This window comes from Musca domestica, unplaced genomic scaffold (genome assembly GCF_030504385.1).
Source record: "Musca domestica strain aabys unplaced genomic scaffold, Musca_domestica.polishedcontigs.V.1.1 5, whole genome shotgun sequence".
Taxonomy (NCBI): Eukaryota; Metazoa; Arthropoda; class Insecta; order Diptera; family Muscidae; genus Musca; species Musca domestica.
The window spans coordinates 21,508,996-21,518,957 of record NW_026712346.1 but is presented as its reverse complement, the minus strand read 5'-3'; the positions used below and the strand labels follow the sequence as shown (position 1 = coordinate 21,518,957).

The 9,962-nt window shown below is 34.7% G+C and overlaps 1 protein-coding gene across 1 annotated transcript in view; it reads left to right on the top strand.

Annotated features, from left to right (window-relative positions):
- The first annotated feature begins 897 nt into the window (after positions 1-897).
- The window catches only part of LOC101888015 (uncharacterized), a 50,291-nt gene continuing 41,226 nt past the window's right edge, over positions 898-9,962 (top strand). Inside the window, exon 1 of the mRNA XM_020037264.2 lies at positions 898-942. The gene's annotated coding sequence lies outside the window, so the exon portion shown is untranslated. The remainder of the gene's footprint in view (positions 943-9,962) is intronic.

The window sequence follows — 9,962 nt, the reverse complement described above, 5'->3', positions numbered from 1 at the left end:
ATTCCAAAACCACGATTATATATCAACCTTACTTTTCAACCTTGATTTTTATGCCAAATGTTACCATTTTAGAAGTTAAGTACCATTTTGGTACTTTTCTACCCATTTTGCACGAATTTTCAAAAATACTTTGATGTAAATATTGCACTCCATTAGTGACTCTCATTTAAGATCATCAAATCACTTAACATTGGTGTGTATATTGTTATGATATCATAACAAGAGAGATGTCAATATTTTGACTCTGACTTGACCTATCTTTATACTTCTAAGACTTTGATGCAACCGAAAATGGATTTAGAAACCTTTGCCTTTTGTAAGCCCCATACACATTATATGAGTTTTTAAGCGATGTTCCACCGAGTTTCCCTCGTTATGTTTGCGCGTCTAAAATTGGAAAGTTTTCGGAAAACGACACTGTTAAAGTTAAGAGTTTTGTCTTATAATTTTAAATCAAATCATAGAATATAGCGGGAACTTCATCTTACACTGAACGTGACATTATTTACTTCGCCTTAATAAAATCATTTCAGTTATTTAACCCCAAAATTGGTCCATCTCCAACTTAGATTACTGCCATAACACGTAATAAGTCCAATGTCCATACCTTTTCTGTAGGGTATACATTTCATCACTGTACATAAATATTGATGAATGCACGCTGACAGACTAAAAAGCAAGCAACGATCCGAAACATTGACGCTAACAACATGTCTTTAGAAGACAACTCTAAAGTCAACAGAAGCCAGCAAATATAACAACTTTTCTATAGAGAAATTGTCCGAGTGCTTCTATTTCGAGGCAATGTAAAACTGAAACCCTCTGCTGTTCAGCCAAAAGGATACGGATGTGCCTAAGAAGGCTATTTAAGATAGTGTAACTAATAACGTGGCTACAGTTGAAGCGCAACTTTTGAAACGGAAACTCAAGTGGCATGAAAAAGTAAGAGCAACATATTTTTCAAACATCCAACGAATATTTTAAAATTCCAAACGAATACAAGTTATTTATTAAAACAAAAACAAACCAGCAGCATCGACAAGAAATGGATACAATCCATTGACTAAATCACAATGAATTTATTGGATACGTCTCTATTGGAAAATGTGGCAAATCACAAAATTTGTATGCTAAACAAGAAGAGTGTACTGCCGAAAATCCTGTGAATGTGATATACATATACATAAGGAGAAAATGGGTGTGTGTGCGTCTGTATGTGTTTCTTTGTGCATTTGTGGGTTCGAATAAAAGTTTGATATATGATCATAGATTTGCTATGACAAAACATTATAAATCATTTTCTGTTTTCCTGTATTCCAACTTCGCCCGCCCCATACAACCTGCAATAAAAAACTACAGCATGGTTTCCTCTCAAACATAAACTCAGCCCCAACAGAACAGAACCTCAACCTTGTCAAAACAAAACTTTCATAATTTGTCAAACAAAAAAACACGAAACTTGTGTTGCTGCTGTAAACGTTGTGGAAATTGAATAACCAACCCTACAATCATAACTACGACAATAACAACAAAAAAAATATGAAAAAATAAATCTAAACTTCCAAAAATGCCAAAACAAATAAATCTAATTCGTAATCTAATAAGGAAGTTGACTCGTTTGATTGGCTTGTTAATAACGTCCATAACGTTGCCATCTAAATTGCTATGTAGGAAGAAATCGTCCATTGTTGATGAATTAAAAAATGTAATTGTTCTGCCCGAAACATCATTTATCAAATACTAAAGCTGAGAAGGCAGAACATTTTTATTTTCTTAAAAAAAAGATAAATGAAATACGTAACATCATAATAATCTCAAGTTAAGTCAAAGTTAAGTACCCCCAATACTGCTCGGAGATACTAAAATGCTAAACTACACTTAGAATCGTACCTCTTGATTTTTATCTCCCACACTAAACTTCATCAAATTTAGTGGAAATCGTATGATAAATATGATATCGCTTCCATAGTTTGGTGCCTATTATTTCGTAATAAGACTTATAAGAAATAATAGGTTTTTTTTAAATTAATTTAGGTACCAGCTGCTATTTACAAAACAACGTACCAACTCCAATCTAGCTTCCGAACGAAATTAAGTAGGTTGATAAAATTGTATTGCAGGACTTTTGGTATTGAAAATGAGCAATGTCCATGTAGCGACATTATTCATCGAAATTGTTTGAAATTCGGTATTTGTAGTTCGTATTGGATACTGCAGCCTAAGGCAGAAAATTGTCTGTGCAGCTCCACATTAGCCCCCATGAATAATGTAGCTAAAATTATCAATATAGGGAGGTACTATATTGATAATTTTAGCTACATTATTCACCGATGCCACAAATGCTTGAAGTGTTACTGATATCTGGGACTTTTTTACTTTGCTTTTTATACCCTGCACCACATAGCGGTAAGGGTATTATGTCTTTGTGCATTTGTTTGTAACATGGAGAAGGAAACGAGATAGACCCATAGTTACTTTTGAGAACCTTCATAGAATCACTTTCTGAGTCGATTTATGCATGTCCGTCCGTCCGTCTGTCCGTCCGTCCGTCCGTCCGTCTGTCCATGTATTCTTGTGAACAAAATGCAGGTCGCATTTATTATCTGATTGAGATGAAATTTTCCAAACAATATTTTTTTAGCCCAAGGACGAACCCTATTGAAATTGGTGAGAATCGGATCAAATTTAGATATAGCTCCCATATATATCTTCATCCGATTTCGGGTTAAATGAGCAATGTCCACTATCAGTCCAAATTACCTGAATTTTGGCACACCCAACCGGGTTCGGCCTTGAAGCAAGTATATCAAATTTGGAGAAAATCGGTTCAGATATAGCTATAGCTCCCATATATATCTTTCATCCGATTTGATCTTTAAGTCCCTCACATTCCTACTATGCACTCCACAACCGTGATATTTGGTACCAGGTATTAGATGGAGCACAGAAATAGCTGTTTTAAATTTTATCGAAATCGGTTCAGATTTGGATATGGCTCCTATATATATTTTCATCCGATTTCGGGTTAATTGACCACCAAATGGCCAATATCAGCCCAAATGGCCCGAATTTTGGCACATGTGACCGAGATTAGCCTTAAAGTAAATACAACAAATTTGGAGAAAATCGGTTCCAAATGGACTGAATTTTAGTACATCGGACCAAATTCAGCCTAGAAGCAAGTACATCAAATTTAGTGAAAATCGGTTCAGATATAGATATTGCAACCATATATATGTTTCATCCGATTTAGTGTTTTAGTCCCTTACATTCGTAATGTTCACTCCACAACCGTGATATTTGGTACCAGGTATTAGATGGAGCACAGGAATAGCTGTTTTAAATTTTATCGAAATCGGTTCAGATTTGGATATAGCTCCCATATATATCTTCATCCGATTTCGGGTTATTGATCACCAAATGGCCGTAATAGCATCAATTTTGGCAAATCCGACCGAAACCAGCTTAGAAGCAAGTACACCAATTTTAGTAAAAATTGGTTCAGATATAGCTATAGCTCCCATATATATGTTTCATCCGATTTCGTCTTTAAATCCCTCACATTCGTAATATGCACTCCACAGAAATGATATTTGGTACCAGTTATCAGATAAAGCCCAAAAATAGTTGATTTTAATTTTATTAAAATCTGTTCCGATTTGGATATGCCTCCCATATATATCTTCATCCGATTTCGTGTTAATTGTGCATCAAATGGCCAATATCAGCCCAAATGGCATGAATTTTGGCAAATCCGACCGAAACCGAAAAATTGCAAGCGCACACATTTTAGTAAAAATCGGTTCAGATATATCTCTAGCTCCATATATATGTTTCATCCGATTTGCTCTTTAAGTCCCTTACATTCGTAATATACTCTTCACAGGAATGATATTTGGTACCAGATATCAGATAAAGCCCAAAAATAGTCGATTTTGATTTTATAAATATCTGTTCAGATTTGGATATAGCATACTCTTCACAGGAATGATATTTGGTACCAGATATCAGATAAAGCCCAAAAGTAGTCGCTTTTAATTTTTCAAAATCTGTTCAGATTTGGATATAGCACCCATATGTATCTTAATTCGATTTCGAGTTAATTGTGCAACAAATCGCCAATATAAACCGAAATGGCATGAATTTTGGCATATCTGGACAAATTCAGCCTAGAAGCAAGGACACCAATTTTAGTAAAAGTCGTTTCAGATATAGCTATAGCTCCCAAATATATCTTCATCCGATTTCGGATTAAATGTGCAGCAAATGGCTAATATTGGTACATCAAATTTAGTGAAAATCGGTCGGATACAGCTATAGCTCCTATATATACCTTTCATCCGATTTGTACTTTAAGTCCCTCAAATTCGAAAAATGTACGATACAAGAATAATATTTGGCATCAGATGCAGCCAAGAAATATCTTCTTTTTCAGTTTTACAAATATCGGTTCAGATTTGGATATATATATATCTTCATCCAATTTCGTGTTGATTGCGCACCAAATGTCCAATATCAGCCCAAATGTCCTGGGTTTTGGCAAATCTGACCGAATTCAGCCTAGAATCAAATACATCAAACTTGGTGAAAATCGGTTCAGATATAGCTATAGTTCGTAAAATGCACGATAGAATTAGATAGATTTTGATTTTGTACCAAATATCTCATAGAGCTCTGAAATGCTCTGTATAAACCTTTTTACGAGAGCTCTACTAAATATGCATAGTGGTGTAGGGTATCATATAGTCGGCCCCGCCCGACTTTTGAGCTTTCCTTACTGGTTTCTTGTTGTTGTAGTTGAAGGCCAAACTCTTATTTATTTTTTTTTAGTTTTATAATTCTAATGATTAATAATTAATAATTTTAGTTTGCACAGAATTTATTATAATGTTATGTTTTTTGGCCTTAAAATTAAAAATCCCAAAAAAATGCTTGTTTATAATATGCAAAAGTTCTAATTACATCACATATTTAAAAAAGTCGATGCCTCAAAACGTCTTAAACCTGCTCTTAGAAAACAATATATATTCAATTGAGTTTAACAGCTATATGGGATAACCTTCGTAAACAAAATAAACCAAGACCCTTTGCTCTTGTTACATACATTTACATATTTCTGTTTTTTTTTTTTAACACTCAGCCCTATGGAGGGTATATTAAGTTCGTCATTCCGTTTGTAACTCATTGAAATAATAATTTCAGACCTTACAAAGTCTACGTATGAAGATTTAGCCCTGTCCATCCGTCTGTCTGTCATTCCGTCTGTTGTAATAACGCTGGAATAAAAACGAATTAAGATAGGAAGCTAACATTTTGCACCGATCAGTCTTATGTCTGAAGGCAAGCCAAGTTCGGTCTACGATATCGTATAGCCCCCATATAACGCTACCCCATTATTCGACATTTCGATCATTTAAGCCACATTTTCCAATGGAATTTTTCATATGGGTCCACGATATCGTATATCCCCCATAAAATGGTACCTCGCGATATTTTGTATTCTGATGATTTTAGCGATATTTTTGATCGGAATTGTTTCAAAATTCGTATTTAAAGTTCGTAATAGGTACTACAGTCTATGACGGAAAATTGTCTATGTAGGTTCACGTTTTCATATAGCCCGCATATAATGGCATCTCCGTTTATTCGGTATTTTTGGTACATTTTTTACAGGAATTGTTTCAAATTTCCAATCGTAATGGGGACATCCTTTATGCGGTATTTTTCGAGGGAATTGTTTGGGCATTTTTCTTTCAAAATTGTGGAGGGTATTAAAAGTTCGGCCCGGCCGAACATAGCAGCTTTTTTACTTGTTCTTCTTCATCTCACGTTTACATATTCAACTATTTGATAATGGCCACATCTACTGTTTCCGTTCACTGCTACTTTTGGCTTAGTTCTTATCTTATATCCATCCGGTTTTCAAATTCATTGGAACTAAACTACAAAATAAGTAACACAACATTTTAAGCTTCTAAGTAATGAAGCAACAATTTCCCATTGAAAATTGTAATTCGGGTTACGTGAGTTTTCTTTGCTATTTTACATTTCCGTTGCAATTAGATTGTGGTTATATTTGACAGAGTGAAGATAGATAAAGTTGGAAAATAATCAACAATGCAAAAACACAAAACTTACAACTTTTCACAACACTTTTTGAGTAAAATGTGAATGTTGTAGCAAGCAATGCACAAGGTTAATACGGTTCTTTGTATAATTAAAAAAACTTTGTAATGTTGTGTTATTTTACATTTAAAAGAAAAACTTGAAGGTTTATTTGGGCTTGGACGAATTCTACTAAAACAACTTGGTACTTATGTAACGAATATACTCTCAACTGTTCCGCTTATAATCTCTACTTTACGGCGATGCGAAAAGAATCAAGATACTGTAAAAATGGAACCTTTGCCTTGGGCTCATTTTCCAACACCGATTGGTCGCCTATAAATGTTTAAATTATTTTGAAAGCGGATTGCAAAGATGTCGTTTTCTCTTACATCAAAGCTATAATTATGCTTCGAACACAGTGTCTTGGAATTAAATAGAATCCATTAACACATCGAAACTTTAAATTGATGCACAAATTTGGTCGAAAATTTACTGTGGTTTCGACAAAACGCCCTCCAAACACTCAGTAACTTTCTAAAAGCATACGAATTTGGTTGAAATTATAGCTTAACCCCCAAAAATACCCTCGTACAGAAGGCTGTACCAAAACATGAAACCACATGACCCTCTTCTTAAGCCAACATTTTTATCGACCTTCCGTTCGGAAGCTAAAGTAATTTCCACAGACTGGCAGATGGACATCGATTTAATGCTGATCACAACAATGTGCTAATTGTGGGGTCTTAAACAATTATTTCGAGCTGTTACGAACGGATTTACTCTCTCAGTAGAGTAGAAGATATAAACAAGTAAAAAAGCTATAAGTACCCTCCACCATTTGGAACGAATTTGGCAATTCTCAAAAACAATAAAATCCGTTAAAAATTCTGGTAATATCTTAGAAAAACCGAATGTAGCTGTTACATTATGGTCTATACGACGACATGGACCTGCATAGGTAACTTTTGTCATAAGCCATTACAATAATCAAATGCGGTGAATAATGTAGCTAAAATCATCAAAATATGTGGAGGTACCGTTATATGGGGGGCTATACGGAGACGTGGACCTGCACACACAATTCTCTCTCTTAGGTTGTAGTATCCCTTATGAACTTCAAATACCAAATTTGAAACAATTCCGGTGAATAATGTCGCTAAAATCAACAAAATACCGAATATCGGGAGGTACCGTTATATTAGGGATATACGAAGACGTGGATCTGTACATAAAATTTTCTGTCATAGGCACTACGAACATTAAATACCAAATTTTAAAGAACTCCGGTTAATAATGTCACTAAAATCAACAAAGTACCGAATATCGGGAGGTATAGTTATATGGGGGCTATACGAAGACGTGAACCAGTACAGACAATTTTTTTCTTAGGCTGTAGTATCTATTACGAACTTCAAATACCAAATTTGAAACAATTCCGAATATCGGGAGGTACCGTTATATTAGGAATATACGAAGACGTTGATCTGCACAAAAAATTTTCTGTCATAGGCTGTAGCATCCTTTACGAACTTGAAATACCAAATATGAAAGAAATCCGGTGAATATTATCGCAAAAATCAAAATACCGAATATCGGCAGGTACCGTTATATGGAGGCTATACCAAAACATGGACCTACATGGCCCATTACGAACTCTAAATACCAAATTTTAAACAATTCTGGTGAAAACTGTGATGCTATATATGTATAGTACAGTTCTCTGCGACAGTGTTTCCTATATACTGGAAACACATACTCCACACAAATTGTGACAAAAACAAAACCAAAAAAAAAAGAATAACTGTAGGTACAGTTATAAGGGGTCGGTACAAAACGTGGACCTATAAAACTCATTTTCAATACCAAAAGTCCTGCGGACTTAAAATACAACTAAATAACATTAACTTTGTGGGTCTAAATGTATGCTTCGAGGTGTAACATAGGGAATGACAATTAACAATTAACTGCAAAATAAAGGAGAAAATTCCCATGTAATGAGTAACTTCGACATAGAGTGTACGTGTCCCACTACAAAACCGAAGGTAGTAATAAACAAGTAAGGAATGGCTATAGACGTGCGGGACCGACCTTGTGATACCCTAAACCACTTCGATACGTTGGAAGCAACCTTATGTCCAAAATCCATTTTAGAAATGATGTCAGAGAGCCCTGCCCACACGTTACCTTTACGTTTTGACCGGGAGCATTTGCCCAATATTTACGCCCACCGTCGTGTTGATAGGCATTCAAAACAATTTTACATGAAAGTTGAGGTCCATTTTATAGCTAAATATAATCCACTGGTCATACAAAATGTTAGACTTCTTCCCTGTCCTTAACTCTCTTCTCATGCGAAATTCCTTGCCGATTCGTTTTCAACTGTGACCTGTTGAGAGACTACAAAGTCAGAAAAAAAATTGTTGGTCCATTTTAAACTCTAAATGTACATTACCATAACAATAGACTTTAATTCTGATCCTAACCCTACCCCCATGCAAAATTCCGCGAGGATCGGACGATAATTGCAACCTGTATGTAATACCCTCAACACATAGTTTTGCTGGGTGTAGAAAAACTTCAGAAAATTCAATGTAATTCAAAATTGTAAGTCAAATTAAAAAATCGAATGCGATCAAAAATATGACAAAAATTGAAAAAAAAAATTAAGAAAAAATATTCACTTTTTTATTCTTTCCTTTTTAGACCTTTCCGAATTGATGAGAATTGTGAAAATCAGTCCAGTGATTCGGACTTATAAGCTGAATAACAAGAATATTTCTTTTAAGTATATATTGTACCTATTTTGCTTTATATCCCATATCAGCATCACGGAAATCGTCAGAAGTGACCATTTAATGTATTTGTGATTTCGCCGGGACTAAAAATATTCGCGGTTTAGTGGATTTTTTCACATAAAAGTTATGGTTTATTTAACCCGCTAAATATTGAACGATGACCATCCATATTGATAGGCTTCTTTCTACCCGCCCTAAACTCAAACTCCGCATCGATTCGTCTTTAATTGTGGCCTGTAAAATCAAGATTTTTTTCTGTTTTTTATCCATTTCAACTCCTAAATATTTTGCGACCATGAGGATCGGGTCATAATCGCGACCGGTAGCTTGATTACATATTAATATGGACAGACGATCGAAGGACATACATAGCTGGGTAGACACAGCTCGGCGAGATAGGAAGATCGATACATAGTTTCCTGTGTGCAGGACCAATATATCGAGGTGTGACATAATTTTTGGCCCAATCAAACTTATAATTCCGCCAACGCATAGTGTTGTAGGGTATAATTATCCAATATAGAGATTAACTATTTCCTATAGCATATTCAATATTTTATATGTCTCCTCCAATTTCAAACTAACTAAAACTTATATGCGAAGTTTAGATTTGACTTTCATGTCAAAACATGATCCTGTACTGAAATTTATTTTGATTACATAGCTTTTTACCCGCTCAAATCTAATACAAACATTCAGATCTATCTGGCTTATAAAAATATTCTTCTTCTCACTCCATTCCATACAAGTAATTTCCCTAAAAGCATGACATAACTAGAGATATTTATTGCGTTGTTGTCCTAAATATCACACTTTTATTTACATTTTATTTATAACTTAAAAATAAGATTAAGACTAAGTTCCAAAAATTCACCCAATCAAAGACGGGGCTACGCAGTGATTCGGTCACATTATATGGGTGTCGGGTTTTTTTTTCTCTATTTTATCATTATTGAGATAGCAAATGTGTATACATCCTTAGGAGACCATTGATAATGGTAAACCCTATGTGTGATAAGGAAACTATCAAAATAATGCAACATGCCTTCCAAATTATTT